Here is an 11,545-nt window from a genome sequence, read left to right on the forward strand (position 1 = left end):
GTACTAAAATGTTCCTATTTTGATCAATGAAGTTTGAATGTTTGTTATTGTGTCCTTTCCCATGTACTTATTTGATGATAACAAAAAGGGGGAGAAGTAAAGAAAGAGTAATAGGGGAGAAGTAAAGATAGAGTAAATAGAGTAACAAAAAGGGGGATAAGTAAAGAAAGAGTAATAGGGGAGAAGTAAAGATAGAGTAATAAGAGGAGAAGTAAAGAAAGAAAGAGAAATAATTTGTAAAACAAATTGAAAATCATATAGGAAAGCATATACATCCAAGGGGGAGCAATTTGCAACAATGAAAATGATCAAGTCAAAAATTTATATCAAATTTCAGAATTTGGCACATATAATTTCAGAATTTGGCACGCACCTTTCACACCTCGATACATAACCTGAAACTCATGTTTTATCTCAAATTTTTGAAGTTTCATCGTTAATGAATTATAAATGAAAGGGGGAGCAATTCAAAAAGTCAAATTGGCAACATTTAAATGAAATAGGGGGAGATTTCACTCTTATATATGAAAAGCTGAAATTCAGCAAGTTAAGCCCTTTTAAAAACTGATCTTAAAGACAAGTATCAATAGGCTCATACTCTTTATTTTGTAATCATCAAAAAGGGGGAGATTGAGGATGATAGTGTTATTTTGATGATTAACAAGCAATTATCTAGAGTATGTTATAAGTTAAATCGATACTACATTCTTAAGTCTGTTACTCTCAGTATATTTGTTTAAATTGATATAGATACATTTCATTGTTTATTTGAATGAATCTAACCTTGAGATGCAGCAAAGTGTGGATTGAATCGACCCAAAGGATGATTGGGTCGACCCCGGCACATCAAGAAAACATTTGGCACACTTCTGCAAAAATGGCACAGATGAACAGTGAGTTGGGTCGACCCAAGGAAAGCATGAGTCGACCCAAACATCAAGATCCTCAACAACTCAGAAAATGGTTCTCTGGAAATACTGAGAGGGTCGACCCAAGATGAAGTTGAGTCGACCCAAGCTTGAGTCGACCCAAACCTTGAGTGGGTCGACCCAAAGGCAAGACAGAACAGAAGACAGAAAAGGTTCTCTGGAAACCCTGTTAGGGTCGACCCAAGAAGAAGTTGAGTCGACCCAACTGAACCTCGAGTCGACCCAAAGAAAGGTTGAGTCGACCCAAGTGAAGAAAGGCTGAAATTCAAGGTTCTGAATTTTCTGAGAGGGCCGACCCATGAAAAGCTTGGGCCGACCCAAGAAAAGCTTGAGCTGACCCAAGCCTGATGAACAGTGGTTTGGGTCGACCCAAGAAAAGTTTGGGTCGACCCAAGCACGGGCAGAAGCATAACGGCTAGTTGTGCAGAAGTGCTTTTTGGACTCCCAACGGCTATAAACGGCTAGTTTCTTCAATCCAACGGTCAGGAAGGACTATTTGGAGGTTGGAGAAGTATTTAAGAGGGAGTATTCATCAGAGGAAGCAAGCTTTGGGAAAATACATCAAGTGCATTCAAGAGAGAACCCTAGCAAGGCAAGCTTCATTCAAGTGCTTCATTCAAGAATCAAAAGAAAGTGGTTGAGCAGATTCAAAGAGTCATCAAGAGCTCCATCCACCCTTGAAGAGTGAAGCATCCTTGACAAAGAAGAGAGAAGTCACATCAAGCGATAAATATTCTCTAAACTCTTCTTTGTAGATTATATTGTTATATTTGCTTATCTAGGAGTTTAAATCTTCTTTCTTTGTTTATTAAACTACTTGTAAAGGTTGGTTGGTTAGCCCGCAAAACCAACGGAATAGGTTGATTGGTGAACCCGGAAAACCAATTGTAAAGGTTCGTTGGTGAGCCCGTAAAACCAACATAGGTTGTTGGTAAGCCCGTAAAACCAACGTAGGTTGTTGGTGAACCCGTAAAACCAATTGTATAGGTTCGTTGGTGAGCCCGTAAAACCAACATAGATTTTTGGTGAACCCGGAAAACCAAAGTGTAAAGGTTTTTGGATTGTGAGCCCGGAAAACAATCCAACTGTAATCCGCGGGATTATAGTGAATTCCCAAGGGGTCGCTTGGGGAGTGGACGTAGGTGCTAAGGAGAGCACCGAACCACTATACTTCTTGTTGTTTGTATTGTGATTTGTTTGAGTTCACTAACTCATCATTTAACACAAGTAAGATAGTTAAAATTAAAAGAAACCAATTCACCCTCCCCCCCCCTCTTGGCTTGTCACCTTGGGCAACATTAACTCTCTTCTTAAAAATAGCTTTTCTTTTTAATGATAGAAGCATTTAATTATGTAGGAGTGTATATTCAAAATATTAATTTCTTAGTCATAGTTTTTCAGCAATGTATATATGAAGCACCATAAATCTTTTTAATATCAAAATAATATCATATATTTAGAACCATTTATTTGCAATCAAGATCATTGAAAAACACATCATTTAGACCAATTTCAGAACACTTATAAGATAAAAAATGATATGTTTCAGATGCGTATCGGAGCAAACAACCAAGGTATCCAAAGTAATTCTATTTTTCTTAAACCGTAGTTTTCATCTAGAAATCATATTGAGTTATTTCCCAAAATGATGCAATCATTGAAGTATATAATGAAAGTTACAAAAATGCAACGATAGAAGCATTTTTAAATTAAGTTTAAGCTTTTATCCTTAAGGTGTGTTTTCAAGTGATTGAAACTTCATTTGTCTTTTCACAAGCTTTTTATATACTTTCATTTATCTTGTCATACATTTCCTCATTTTTGAATTTCTTCCTTTAACCACTCAGTGAATATTCTAATCTTCATTTCTTTTGGTTTTACTTTTCTATGCTCTATACTCTATTTGCTCCCTATCCGGTGGAGTTGGAAGGGGCACGAGGTACTATTACTAGTCTCCCTCTTGTGCCGTTCCTAATATGCCCTACACCGAATAGTTGGGTCAAATAGTGTCGGGTACTACCACTAGCCTCCCCATTGTTAGGGATTCAACCCTACGATTGCGGAATATAAGAAATAGTAGGAGAAAAAAGGACACGGCAAGAAACAATAACAAACGCACAAAACACCCAAGTTTATGTGGTTCGGAGTCCCTTGCTCCTACGTCCACAGCCGCACAGATCAATACTTCACTATATAATCAAAGAAAGTTACAGAGATTCAAGAGAAGAGAACAAACTCTCTTTCTTACAGCAAAACAATCTCTCTCAAGACGAGCAACGCGTCGTCTTCCTGATGCACACAAAGGATCTCCTTTTGGAAACTTCTCGTTGATGAGTTCTAGGGTTTCTCAAGGTTGCCACACACCTCTCGTGTCCCACAAGAAGTCTATATATACCTCCCAATCTCTTACTTTGATTAGGGCTTCAAAAAACCTTGGCTTGAACCCGGTTCATAACTCAGCCTCGCGTGAAAATCGTGCTCGAGTCGACTCCCGCAATTCTGCGAGTCGACTCGACCACAGTCCACAGAAAAAGCCTCTCTGTCTGCCTGTGGGAGTCGACTCCTGGAGTTCTCGAGTCGACTCCAACACTGGGGAGTCGACTCCTATGGATCTGGAGTCGACTCCAAGACTGTGCCAAGTCTGCCTGCGTGCCAGAGTCGACTCCAAGTCTGCTGGAGTCGACTCCGGACCTTGCTGAAATTTTTTTTCTTTGCTGATTCAACTCTGAATCTTTTCGAACTCTTTCCGGCTTGTCTTCCCTTGATCCTCCACCACCATAGTGCACATAGGGGTCTTGAAAAAAAGAAGGGAATGGATCAGGCTCCACAACCCAACAACTCTCCCACTTGGAGACTGATACATCCAATTGTGCATCTATCTGAAAAATAAACAAACTTCTATATCTTGATCTGTATTCTCTGTGCGGCACCTCCATTCAACTAGCTTTGGAGGCCAATTGAGGCCATGCATAGCCTCAATTTCTCTGTAGTGACTGTCTTAGTCAACATATCCGCTGAATTCTTTGCTCCTTGAATCTTCTCAAGTAACAAACTGCCATCTTCTAGCAACTTCCTGATGAAGTGATATCTCAGCTGTATGTGCTTCGTTCTCGCATGAAACATTGGGTTCTTAGCTAAGTGAATAGCACTCTGACTGTCGCAGAATAGTACACTACAGTTCTGTTTTCTGCCCAGCTCTTTCAGAAGGTTTTGTAGCCAAATCATCTCCTTACTGGCTTCTGTAATGGCAACATATTCTGCCTCTGTTGTCGAAAGAGCAACGATCTTTTGCAATTGTGAGAACCAGCTCACTGCTGTTTCGCCTATGGTATAAACATACCCTGTGGTGCTTCTTCTAGTGTCAGTATCACCTCCCAGGTCTGCATCCACAAAACCTTGTAGTGTTTGACTGCCTTTTCTATAACACAAGCCTACATTTCTGGTACCTTTCAAATATCTTAGGATCCACTTGACAGCCTCCCAATGTTGTCTACCCGGATTGGCCATGTATCTGCTCACAGCTCCCACTGCATGTGCAATGTCGGGTCTCGTGCATATCATAGCATACATCAAGCTGCCTACAGCTGAAGCATATGGTACCCTTGACATCTTCTTCAGCTCCTCATCATCCTTGGGTGATTGCTCTTTTGAAAGTTTGAAATGGCTCGCTAAAGGTGTCTTCACAGAATCTGCATCTGTCATATTGAATCTATTCAACACCTTATCAATGTAGTTAGCTTGAGAAAGCTTCAGTGTTCCAGCCACCTTATCCCTTTCAATCCTCAGCCCAAGCATCTGTTTTGCTGCACCCATGTCTTTCATTGCAAACTTCCTTGATAGCTCTTTCTTCCATCTTTCAATCTCTTGTAGGTTCGGTCCGGCTATCAACATGTCGTCAACATACAAAAGTAAGATGATAAAACTGCCATCAAGTACCTTAAGATAACAGCAATGATCTTCTTGACATCTTACAAAACCATTGTTGATCATGAATCCATCGAACTTTTTGTACCACAACCTCGGGGCCTGTTTCAAACCATACAAACTTCTCTTCAGCTTGCATACAAGGTTCTCCTTGCTAGGGACTGCAAAGCCGATAGGTTGCTGCATGTAGATGTCTTCATCAATCTCTCCATGGAGAAATGCAGTCGTAACATCCAACTGCTCCAAATATAGATTTTCTGCTGCCACAATACTCAGAATCACTCTGATTGTTGAATATTTGACTACCGGAGAGAAAATCTCAGTGTAGTCGATACCTTCCTTCTGTTGGAAGCCTTTCACAACCAACCTTGCTTTGTACCTTTTGCTGCCATCATGTTCCTCTTTAACTTTGTAGACCCACTTGTTCTGTAAAGCCTTCTTGCCTTCTGGTAGTGAACTGAGTTCCCAAGTTTGATTTCTATCCAAGGACTTCATCTCGTCCTTCATGGCTAACTCCCACTTCATCGAATCTTCACTTTCCATGGCTTCTTCATAACACTCGGGTTCACCTCCATCTGTCAATAGCAGATAATGTAAAGAGGATGAATATCTATCCGGTTGTCTCGAGATTCTTGTTGATCTTCTCAGCTGTGGTATACTTGGTTGAGGTTGTGCCACAACAGTTTCTGAATTTTCAGAATTTTTCTGAAAACTTTTGGCAACATCTTCTTCTGTAATCTCTTGCAGCTCAACTTACTGTTTTTCCTTGTTTTGCTCCCCTGCACTCTCAAGATCTGAAGTATTCTTGTCCTTATAGAGAACTCACTCATTGAATATCACATCCTTGCTTCTGATGACCTTCTGGTTCTGTGCATCCCAGAACTTGTAACCAAAATCATCTGTACCATATCCAATGAAGAAACACTTTCTGGACTTTGCATCTAGCTTGTCCCTTTTCTTTGCATTAATGTGCACAAAGGAGACACACCCAAAGACCCTCAAGTGTGACAAATTTACTATTTTTCCTGTCCACTCTTCTTCAGGCAATTTGCAATCTAGGGGAACCGACGGGCCTCTGTTTATTAGATACGCTGCGGTGTTGACTGCCTCAGCCCAAAACATCTTGGGCAAACCAGCATGGATCCTCATACTATTGGCTCTCTCGTTCAGGGTTCTGTTCATTCGCTCAGCCACCCCATTTTGCTGCGGTGTGCTCGGTATTGTCTTCTCCATTCGGATTCCATTCACTGCGCAGAATTCCTTGAACTCACTGCTGTCATACTCACCGCCATTGTCAGACCTTAGTCGTTTTATCTTTGCACCAGATTCATTCTCCACCAGACTTTTTCACTTTTTGAAGGTGACAAATACCTCTGATTTGTGCTTCATGAAATAAATCCAAACCTTTCTGGTAGAGTCGTCAATGAACGTGACATAATAGTGTGAGCCTCCAAGAGATGCAACCGGTGAAGGCCCCCACACATCTGTGTGTACAAGCTCTAGCTTTTCTGTCTTCGGTGTTCTTCCACCCTTTGAGAAACTAACCTTTTTCTGCTTCCCAAATATGCAGTCTTCACAGAGACCTACATCAACAGTTTTCAGATCTGCTAGCTTGTTCTTCTTCACCATCATCTTCATACCTTTCTCACTCATATGTCCAAGTCTGCGATGCCAAAGACAACTATCTGCACCTGTTTCTGTTAATGCCACCGTATCCTTGGTGTCATTGGTCATGTAGAGAGTCCCCAACTTGTTCCCACGTGCTATCACCATAGCTCCTTTGGTGATTTTCCATGAACCACCTACGAAGGTAGTAACATACCCTTCGCTGTCAAGCTGCCCAACAGAAATCAAGTTTCTCTTCAAGCCTGGGATATGCCTCGCATTCTTCAGTTTCCACACTGACTGATTCATCATCCTGATATGAACTTCACCTGTCCCCACAATATCTAAAGGCTCATCATCAGCGAGATAAACCTTTCCGAAGTCTCCTGCAGTGTAGTTTAGCATACACTCCTTCCGTGAGGTGGAATGAAACGAAGCTCCAGAGTCTAGTATCCACGATTCCATAGGGCTGTCCACGCTGAGAATCAAAGCATCGTTGGCTTCATCTGTGGTTGCATTCACGGACACCTCGTTCTGCCCCTTGCTTGGATTCTTCTTTCTAAGCCAACAATTCTTCCTCGTGTGGCCCATCTTGCCACAATGCCAGCAGCCATCGCCTTTCGATCTAGACTTGCTCCTCCTCTTAGACTTCGATCTGCCACGGTTTTCACTGCGTTGCACAGTTCTTCCTCTGCCTTCAGATGTGTTCAGAATCGAACCAGATTTCACACCAGACTCCCTCCTTCTGATATCTTCACTGAGTATCAGATTTCGGACCTCCTCAAACTTCAGTTTGTTTGAGCCGCAGGAACTGCTTACAGCTGTCACCGTTGCACCCCAACTTTCTGGCAAGGAGGATAGAAGAATTAGGGCACGAACTTCATCTTCAAAACTGATTTCCACCGAACTCAACTGGCTCGTAATCAGATTGAACTCATTGATGTGATCAGTAACAGAGGAACCTTCACTCATCTTCAGATTGAATAAACGGCGCATCAGGTACACCTTGTTGGAGGCCGAGGGTTTTTCATACATATTCGACAATGCTCTCAGCAAACCTGCTGTTGTCTTCTCTTCCAAAACGTTGAACGCAATGTTTCGAGCAACGTCAAGCGAACAACTCCCAAAGCCTGACGATCCATTAAATCCCAGTCGGCCTGTGACATATCTGTCGGTTTCATACCTTCAAGAGGTAGATGAAGTTTCTTCTGATATAAATAATCTTCGATCTGCATCTTCCAGAAACCAAAGTCTTTGCCGTCAAATCTGTCAATCTTGACCTTGCCTTCTTCAGCCGCCATTGCTCCCACTTTTTCCTTTGAACCAGATGGCTCTGATACCAGTTGTTAGGGATTCAACCCTACGATTGCGGAATATAAGAAATAGTAGGAGAAAAAAGGACACGGCAAGAAACAATAACAAACGCACAAGACACCCAAGTTTATGTGGTTCGGAGTCCCTTGCTCCTACGTCCACAGCCGCACAGATCAATACTTCACTATATAATCAAAGAAAGTTACAGAGATTCAAGAGAAGAGAACAAACTCTCTTTCTTACAGCAAAACAATCTCTCTCAAGACGAGCAACGCGTCGTCTTCCTGATGCACACAAAGGATCTCCTTTTGAAAACTTCTCGTTGATGAGTTCTAGGGTTTCTCAAGGTTGCCACACACCTCTCGTGTCCCACAAGAAGTCTATATATACCTCCCAATCTCTTACTTTGATTAGGGCTTCAAAAAACCTTGGCTTGAACCCGGTTCATAACTCAGCCTCGCGTGAAAATCGTGCTCGAGTCGACTCCCGCAATTCTGCGAGTCGACTCGGCCACAGTCCACAGAAAAAGCCTCTCTGTCTGCCTGTGGGAGTCGACTCCTGGAGTTCTCGAGTCGACTCCAACACTGGGGAGTCGACTCCTATGGATCTGGAGTCGACTCCAAGACTGTGCCAAGTCTGCCTGCGTGCCAGAGTCGACTCCAAGTCTGCTGGAGTCGACTCCGGACCTTGCTGAAATTTTTTTTTCTTTGCTGATTCAACTCTGAATCTTTTCGAACTCTTTCCGGCTTGTCTTCCCTTGATCCTCCACCACCATAGTGCACATAGGGGTCTTGAAAAAAAGAAGGGAATGGATCAGGCTCCACAACCCAACACCCATTGGCACCATCCCTATGATGAGCAATATAGAAGGGTTAAAATGTTCACTTCAAACTTTTTTTGTAATTAATTACGGATTTTATCTCTTCCAAAAGGAATGTTCATATTAGTCTCACAAATGTGCCAAATATATTATGCTTGTTTTGCTTTTCCTAAAGATTGGAGTATTTGCCTTTACTTAGATTTTACTTCCCTTGAATAATTGTTCATTTTCTTTTCTTTATCTCTCTTTCTTTTTATTATTTCAAGTAATTACATGAAAGAGCAGATAAAAAATTAATCTAATATGCTGCATATAAATATATACCATGCAAAAAGCATTTTCATTATGCCCAATGATTCATAGCTTATCACAAGTTATTTTGAATTAGAGGTTTGAGGCATAAGCTTGTGTATTTCATAGTTATGCATTATATAGGAAAAGGTAAACTTCAATTTAATCACACCATGAAACAATTATCACTAGCATGAGAATGAAGCATGATATCAAGATGATCAGCAATTAAAGGTTTAATCATGCTACTATATAATTTCAGACTATTGATTTTGCTCAACTAACTCACAAGAGAAGAGTTTAGATTACCAATGCATTTAGCATTCTTCAAGCCAAATACCTTTTAGATTCTTTACACCCTTGGCTGAAGAAAATCTCTCCTTTTTTTTTTTGTTTGCAAGGGAATGTTTATTGTATCTTTCATCGATGTGTCCTTCAAGTTGAAATTTCTTGCTCATAAATTCTGTATCATTAGCAAAATCTTTTTCTTTTCTTGAAGGCAATTCATTAGATTCTCTAGGATACAAAAACATTCATACAACATATTTCTTAACTAGATGACTCAACATGAGACATGACAATACTTGAATTTGAGTCACTTTACTCAAGAGATTGCCTAAGTATAAGCAAGCACAAGTCACTTGAACTAAAGAGATAACTTCATTAATTAAAATGGTTCAAGGACAAGCATATGAGGCAATAGAAAGATTCATTAAAGTTAAATCAAATTTTTTTTTTGTTTTCAGAATCAATTTAACTTAGATTCTATTTGCATAAGATAATTATCAATAAAATATACAAGTTGAATTTTAATCAGATTATCTTAAGTAGTTGTTTCCATCAAAATTCTGATTATGATTTAGCTTTCAACATAGATACTCTTGTTTCAGGAAGACAAGCAATCTTCTTTTAGAAAAAATAAGAAATATTTTTGACTTATGAGAGATAGCTCAAGAAAATTAATATTCATGCTTTAACAGATTTTTATGCTCAGATTAAACATGATGAATTAAAATTAATCAGTGGAATTTGAGATCATTTTAGGAAAAGATATTAATCATGGATACAATGATTATGCTCAATGAAATATTTTAATGATCAGATTTATTGATTTTGAATTTTAGAATAGTCTTGAGCATTACTTGTAAGAGGGAAGACGATTTGTTATTATAGAAACTTTTAAGTAAGTTTCTTATTATGATCATAACACATTAATCATTTATGATTGAACCAATTTGAAATGATTATGATTTAACCTATGATGCATATATGATACTTATAAAGCAAATCATAATACATTTTAGATAATCATATAAGGAATGAATGGTATAATAACATGATGAATTACATTCATACCTTCACGAAGGATAACCTAAGATTTCATAAGTATTATGCTCAATAAAGTTTTAGCATGAAATCAGCATCAACCATTTATATTAGAGAAGAAATTTAGATTTTGAAAAACTTAAAGGAGAAGGTTATACATATTCATTCATTGTTTTCTTATTATCATGCAAGCACTAGAAAAATTTTATGCTAAGATTGTTGAGATAAAAATTCAACATATGAGGCATTTAAGAACTTTGATGTAGAGAGTATCGTAATTTCATAAAAAGATAATTTTGATACACGATGTAGAATGTTAAACCTTATACTAGATTTAATGAATAAATTGAGACTTATTTTTAATTATGTGTCAACGCACCCATTTGTATGAAAGTTTCATTTGTTCCATAGGTAGCTTGGCACACTTATATCTACACCCTCATATTTTCATTTTGGGTACCCAAGCTTGCTTGGGTCCTTGAGGGTTAGTGCATATGGTTTCTTTTGGAACCCAAATCTGTTTAAACGTAATAACTTTACCATTTGATTTATTCGTATTAGAACCATAGGTAAAGTTTTTGTGCCCAATCTTTTTATGTTTGAAATAAGTTATCTTATTTAATGGTTTGCTTGGTGAATTGATAACCTTTTTCTTTAGGGGTTTATTGTTGAGCAAAGAAATCCAGCCAAGTCTTGATTTATCAAAAACAGTATGTTGACTTTCAAACATCGTTTTTAATCTTTCTGAACTTACAGTGAATTTGTTAATAAAAGATTTCAATTGGTTAACTTTTTCACTTAAGTTTTGATTTTTTTTAATTAAATTCTGATTTTTCTGAATCAATTCTTCTGAATTTAATCTTAAGCGTTCATTCTCAGAATTTAATTTGTCTTTCATTTCAGCAGTAGAATTTCTTTCCTCTGACATTTTCAGATGTAGCCTTTTATTCTTTAAACTAAGCTTCTTATTCTTTAAATTAAGCTTCTTGTATTCTAAGTATAAATCAGAAAATGCATCATGAAGTTCATCAAATGTAAAACAAGATTGAGCTTCAGTATGTACTTGATTTTTGAATGAGAAATCACTTTGTATTCGAGTACATACCTCATCTTCATGTGCCACAAGGCATAGATTTTCAATTTCAGTTTGCTGCTCCTTCTTCGGAGCTAGTTTCAAATTCACTAGAAATGTTAGTGCATTCATATTTAACTTCAAGCATACTCCATATTTCCTTAGCAGTCATGCAAAAAGATATGTTATTAAGTTCACTATCATCCAATGCACAATATAGAATATTCATGGCTTTTGCATTTTGCTGAGCCATTTTCTTATCAT

The sequence above is a fragment of the Phoenix dactylifera genome, unplaced genomic scaffold, assembly GCF_009389715.1.
Source record: "Phoenix dactylifera cultivar Barhee BC4 unplaced genomic scaffold, palm_55x_up_171113_PBpolish2nd_filt_p 000498F, whole genome shotgun sequence".
In the NCBI taxonomy this organism is placed as follows: domain Eukaryota; kingdom Viridiplantae; phylum Streptophyta; class Magnoliopsida; order Arecales; family Arecaceae; genus Phoenix; species Phoenix dactylifera.